This window comes from Nanorana parkeri, unplaced genomic scaffold, assembly GCF_000935625.1.
Source record: "Nanorana parkeri isolate BGI_ZX_2015 unplaced genomic scaffold, ASM93562v1 scaffold353, whole genome shotgun sequence".
NCBI lineage: Eukaryota > Metazoa > Chordata > Amphibia > Anura > Dicroglossidae > Nanorana > Nanorana parkeri.
This window is the reverse complement of record NW_017306621.1, coordinates 294,049-301,139: the sequence shown is the minus strand read 5'-3', so window position 1 is coordinate 301,139 and position 7,091 is coordinate 294,049.

Sequence of the window (7,091 nt, the reverse complement as noted above, 5' to 3'; positions counted from 1 at the left end):
AAAGACCTTGCATTTGCCTATGTGAGCATTTTATGTTTGTGCAATGAATGCAAATGTCATCCAGATCATCAGATGTCATTATTGCGACTTCACGATTATTATGGGGAGGAAAACATTTTTTATTTGGCTTCATGTGCATAGAACTTTCTGCACATACAATGTAAACTTGTTTGGGAAGCACAGGTGCTGCAAACAGCCACCCACAGAAATTAAGACTGTGTGTGGCTGCATGAGAGTATAGGCTGGTACTGGAATAAACACACATATTGCATATGGGCATGTTCTCTGAACACAGAGTAACTGTGTTTGTAAGTGCGTACACCATACAGGTTTTATTGTGATTGGGAAATATGTCTGAATGCTGTATGTGAGTACCAGCATATGTCTGCATACAGTCGCACATAGCTGTTCATTTCTATGGGCAGCTGAATGCAGGCCCTGTGTTTCCCCGGTGTGGAAATCACCTGAATTTTTCATTGTATGGACAAAAGCGTGTCTGTGCATGAACATCAGCTTTGCAGCAGCCGATTACTTCCAATAGTGATCTATTGGTGGTGGCAATCACCCAACCACAGATCACTATAGCAATGACCTGCTGCTGTTTGTAGAGGGTGGGTAGTGCTATTACAGCTCTGCCTGACCCTCAGTAATGAATGGAGGTGTGGTGACATCACTACACACCCAGTGCACTGACGTCACTATACTCTCAATGTAAACACAACACGGATATGTTGTGTTTACTTTCGCTTTCACAGCACACTAGGGCTGCAACAACTAATCGACATAATCGATTATTGAAAAAGTTGTCAACTTTTTCAATAATCGATTAATCGGCTTCTGATTGGTTGGCCCTGTTCGGCTCCACACACGCTGCGCGCCCCACCTCCTCCCCGATTGCTGTATAATGTACTATTGCTGGGTTTTGGAGTCCTCTATAGCCGGTGCCATTCTGCATTCATTGCTGTATAACTTTACACTTTTCATTTCACTATATTGTACACCACACTTTTTTTTTTTTTCTTTTTTACTTCTACCGCTCCAAGCTTGCTCCTGTGATGGACTGCAATCTACAAACTAGTAGTCCCATCACTGGAGCCATTTTTTAAAAATTTATTTTTTTATCCGATTAACCGATTAATCGAACTTAATAATCGGCTAACTAATCGATTTTGAAAATAATCGTTAGCTGCAGCTCTACAGCACACTCCTATGGAAAAAGCGTCAGAAGCCCAGGAGCTGATTGTTTCAGCTCCTGGGCTTAGCACCAGCAGTTCCGGCCTTCACCCCCGATCTGCTGGAACGGCTGACTCCCACTGCTGTTTTAATATGGTGCTGGGACAAATAAGCGCTATCCCAGCATCATTTAAAAACAGTGGTCGGGATTCAAGTGGTTAACTTTGCAAGGTGAGTCTTCATCTTTCCAAGATAATTTTCACCTTCCTTATTGAATGTGGTGAAAATTAACTTTAAAGAAAAAAAAAAAAAGGATTATTGAGTGCACATGATTGGATAATAGAAGTCAGCACAGCTTCACTGCATTAATGAAGCTAAGTAGAACTTTACTTTGTAAAGTGAGCACTTCACTCTTTTAGTAAATCCACCACAGTGTTTATGGTGTTCTGTAGATGCAGCCTGTGCTGCATGTGCATACTCTTCTGCATTTGGCATTGATAAGGAGGAATATCTAGCTAGAGGGAGGTATAGTGCCTGTGTCTGCGTCTGGCACATGATGATGCTTGTCCGAGCCAAGGACTGTAGTAGGCTTTGAGCTACGTCTGTTCTGTTGCAGCTATGTACAGGCCATATATTACCCTATCTTTGCTAGCAAATGTAAACAGTCCAAGCATATTACAGCAAGGAACATGGGAAGGTGTGATAACAAGTGCCTATAAATGTCTGACATAGTCAAGCATAATCTTCTCATAGAAAACGACATTTTCATTGTGCATGCTACAAAAACGAAAGGATTCAATTGGTGCATTTACTTCATATACAAGGAGAAAATCTATCCTTTGTCATAAATCTGTCCTTGAATGTTACCATTGGATGATAGATCAGTAAAAGATCATTTTTGAACCCTGAAATCCACATAAATATACATTGATGCCATCCTACAAGCTTGCTTGGGGTGTGGACTGCTGCAATATTCTTATCACTGAACTAAAGGAGAAACTTGGGGAATCAACTGGACTATTCTAAGCTCAGATTGTATTACAGGATGTGTGGGGAGCTTTAGTACATCTCATGTTATGTTAAAGTGTAACGGCACCTTTTGTAGCGTTTGTTGTTTCCCCAGCCAGGCTTATTCCCAACCGTTTCCGATTCAGGGAGGTAATTGGACAATAAAGGTCACCAAGCCTCTTGTTCAAAACCTTCTAAGCTGAGACCACACAGAGACCTTGTAGTGTCTGCAAGTACCACTGTTAGGCCCCATTTACAGCTGCCTATGGTGCCAGAAAGCATGAGTCTAGGGCTGCAGCTAACGATTATTTTCAAAATCGATTAGCTAGCCAATTATTACGTTTTTTTAATCGATTAATCGGATAAAAATAATTTTTGAAAAAAGGGCTCCAGTGATGGAATACTAATTTTTATTGAGATTGTAGTCCATCACGGGAGCGAGCTTGGAGCAGTGACTACTTTACAACACACACAGGGAACATGGGGAACAAAAGTAGTCACCCTCCAGAAGGAAGGACACTGTCAGCACCAATTTAGAGATGATTTGAGGATCTACAGCCGAGTGATACACAAATAATATACCATTAGCTATAGAGGAATACAAGAAATCCCAGCTAATGTATTATTGACCGAATTTATTGTATTCCTCTATAGCTGGTGGTATTCTGCGTGCATTGCGCCGTTGTATAATGTATTATTGCTGGCTGGGATTTGTTGTATTCCTCTATAGCTGGCGGTAAATTATTGCGCTGTATAATGATTATACAGCGGAATGCAGAATATACCATCAGCTATAGGGAAATACAACACATCCTGGCAATACATTATACATACAGTGTACAATGTATTGCTGGGTTTTTTATTCCTCTACAGCTGATGGATCATATACAGCGCAATGTACCATCAACTATAGAGGAATACAACCAATAACTATCCCAGCAATACATTTATACAGCATGTGGGGAAAAAGTACAGCCAGTCTTATCTGCAAGCAACTTTACTTTCTTCCCCGAGATTTTCGTTCCAAACGCTGCAGGCTCTCTGCAAGGATATGATCGTCGCAACGGCGGGCAGCATCACAGCGGCGGGCAGCGACGGGAGAGAGCTCATAACTGTGTGAGGCGAGGAGGCAGGGAAGAGGTGTGGCGTAAGGCATGAAGCGTGTGTGGAGCCGGGAACAGGGGCAACTAATTGAAAGCCAACTAATCGATGATGGAAAACGTTGACAACGTTTTCCATCATCGATTTTAATCAACTTAGTCGATTAGTTGCTGCAGCACTACATGAGTCTCACAAATTCTTCTTTGTATAAGTGAAAGAATTGCATTAAATTGATCCTAGTGTAGCCCCTTGGATCCTAGGCCTAAGCTGTATATGGAGCCTAAACTTCTGTCCAACATTCTATATACAGCCTGGTCCTAGGATCCACAAAAATATTGAGTTTGACTCGACAGTTTAAATTACTTTAAAAGTTAGACCCAACTTACCCACACAGTATGCCGGGCAGGAAACTATGGACCAGTGAGAATGAAAGGGGGCACCGGTCATCCAGCTTCGCTAGTGTCACAACAGGACTTACCTTGATTCAGCCAATGAGCAACCAGTTTAGGGAAACTGTTGGTCTAGTCAGTGGCTCAGTGTTGCTGTGTTTAAAGGCAAGTGACTGGAAAGAAGGTAAAGTGGTGTTAATCAGTAATTGTTTTCTCTATTGGTCAGAATGGCAACACACATTGCTAGCAGGGTGGGGGGCTGGGCTCTATAGTGCAGAGGTAAACCAGCTTAAATTCTATTGATTAGAAGGAAGTGCTGCAGAGGGTGAAATAATTTACAATCTATAAGAGTATGACGTAATTATAGAGATGATGGGAAAGCTAGCAATCCATCAAGATAAAACTGTGATGTAGAAAAAGGTTTCTTGAGATGGCCATACTCCTTCTGTACAGTCTCATTTGGACTTACCAAAACCTATGTAAACCTAGGTTAACAATCCATTCAATTTGAACTCAGTTAGGCTGCCCCTCACATTATATAGCTATTGGCAAAGGTAAAAGATATTGTGCAATCAAATTGTAATGCCTGTAACAAGCTTAACCATGTGCATGAAGCCCAGCCCTGAGATAATCAGCAGATCAGATCATTCATCTATCATCTTGTGTATATAGGTATCTAGGGGGCTGATTTACTAAAGGCATACAGGCTGTTCACTTTACAAGAGAATTTGCACTTTGCAGGGGACGTTTCCCCTTAGCTTAGTGAATGGGGAGAAGTTTTGCTGACTTCCAATATCCACTCATGTTCAAGCAAAACTACTGTTTCTTTTACTTGCATGTGATTGGTTATTCTTTACAAAGTGAAATTTTACCAAGCTAAGGGAAACTTATGACCCCCATGGCAGCGTACACACCACTATGGCAGGAAGATAACAATTGTGTCTTTTTGGGTTTTTTTTCGAGTAAATGTGTGATTCTCAGATTCAGAAATGTATGTATCATGCTTGACAAAGAAACCATGGTGTGAAAACAACCACACACACACACACACAGGTGAAACTCGAATAATTAGAATATCGTGCAAAGTTCATTTATTTCACTAATGCAACTTAAAAGGTGAAACTAATATATGAGATAGACTCATTACATGCAAAGCAAGATAGTTCAAGCCGTGATTTGTCATAATTGTGATGATTATGGCTTACAGCTCATGAAAACCCCAAATCCACAATCTCAGAAAATTAGAATATTACATGCAATCAATAAAACAAGGATTGTACATAGAACAATATCGGACCTCTGAAAAGTATAAGCATGCATATGTACTCAGTACTTGGTTTGGGCCCCTTTTGCAGCAATTACTGCCTCAATGCGGCGTGGCATGGAAGCTATCAGCCTGTGGCACTGCTGAGGTGTTATGGAAGAGCGGGATGCTTCAATAGCGGCCTTCAGCTCTTCTGCATTGTTCAGTCTCATGTCTCTCATCTTTCTCTTGGCAATGCCCCATAGATTATCTATGGGGTTCAGGTCAGGCGAGTTTGCTGGCCAATGAAGCACAGTAATCCCACGGTCATTGAACCAGGTTTTGGTGCTTTTGGCAGTGTGGGTGCCAAGTCCTGCTGGAAAATGAAGTCAGCATCCCCATAGAGCTTGTCTGCGGAAGGAAGCATGAAGTGCTCCAAAATCTCCTGGTAGACGGCTGCGTTGACCCTGGAGTTAAAGTGACATTAAACCCTCAGATTTTTTTACATGTGTGCCTTACTGTAAGCCATGGTAGTTTCCCTTCTCTTTGCTGCTCTTCCTTTTAAATCTGTATCTCTTCTCATGCTTGGGGAGAACTTCCCTTTGCAGCTGAGGGCCTCTTCCTGTAGTGCTGGCTCAGGTTGTGAACCTGCACACAGACACCATGTATCCATTCCAGAGACAAGGCAGTCTGCTGCAAAACAGAAGTTCGGCCCAGCATGAGAAGAGATACAGATTTAAAAGGAAGAGCAGCAAAGAGAAGGGAAACTACCATGGATTACAGTAAGGCACACATTGCAATATTGTTTTATGTTCAAAAACCTGAGGGTTTAATGTCACTTTAATGAAGAACAGTGGACCAACACCAGCAGATGACATGGCTCCCCAAATCAACACAAACTGTGGAAACTTCACACTGGTCTTCAAGCATCTTGCAGTGTGTGCCTCTCCATTCTTCCTCCATACTCTGGGTCCTTAGTTTCCAAAATTTGCTCTCATCAGAAAAGAGGACTTTGGACCACTGAGCAACAGACCAGGTCTGTTTTTCTTTAGCCCAGGTAAGACGCTTCTGATGTTGTTTGTTGTATGCACTATAGGACGAAGGCAAGCCAGCGGAGGCAGTGTGATGCTTTGGACAATGTTCTTCTGGGAAACCTTGGGTCCTGCCATTCATGTGGATGTTACTTTGACACGTACCACCTACCTAAACATTGTTGCTGACCAAGTACACCCCTTCATGGGGACGGTATTCCCTGATTGCAGTGACCTACCTCAGCAGGACAATGTGCCCTGCCACACTGCAAAAATGCTTCACGTGTTGTCTTTGAGGAACACAACAACGAGTTTGAGTTTGAGTTCGCACATCAGTTTCCACTGGAATAGTTTATTAAAGCTTTGGGAAGTGTTGGGACTCCAGTGCTGTGGTACAAGCTTCAATAAACTATTCCAGTGGAATCCAGTGTGCGACCAGCTTTTCTTCTGTTTGTATGGGCCCATATTGCAGCTGAGATGTTCTCCCAGCAGCCAGCACCTTGCTCATTTCTTCCCTGAGCCGTAGAGGAATGAAGCTTTTTTTTTTTTGTGTTCTCCTTGAATGAGATTGAGGTGTTCAGTTGGCCTCCAAAATCTCCAGATCTCAATCCAACTCGAGTATCTGTGGGATGTGCTGGAAAAACAAGTCCAATCCATAGACCTTGCGACTTACAGGGCTTAAAGGATCTGCTACTGATTACTTGGTGCCAGATACTGCAGCATACCTTTAGAGTTCCAGTGGAGTCAGTGCCTCGACGGGTCAGGGCTGTTATGGCAGCAGAAGAGGGATCTACTCAATATTAGGTGGGCTGATATTGGAGCGAGGACATACTGCAAGCAGCAAGCACCCGGCTCTCTCATTCTCTGAGCCTTGGAGGCGTGATGCTTCTTTTGTGTGTTCTCCTTGAACGAGTTTGAAGTGTTGACTCTAATCGCTTGCCGCCTGCCCGTTGTAAATAAACAGACGGATGGCAACTTTCTATCAGCGCATTCACATAAATGTACAGGCCCTCTAGCCCGCTCATGAGCAGATTACCATAGAGGATGTATACAGCCGTTATCTGCTGTTCCATACAAGCATTCGGGCGGCTCTACGGCCGTCTCATCGCTTGTATGTTAACAAAGAGTATGCGGCCCCCCCTCTCT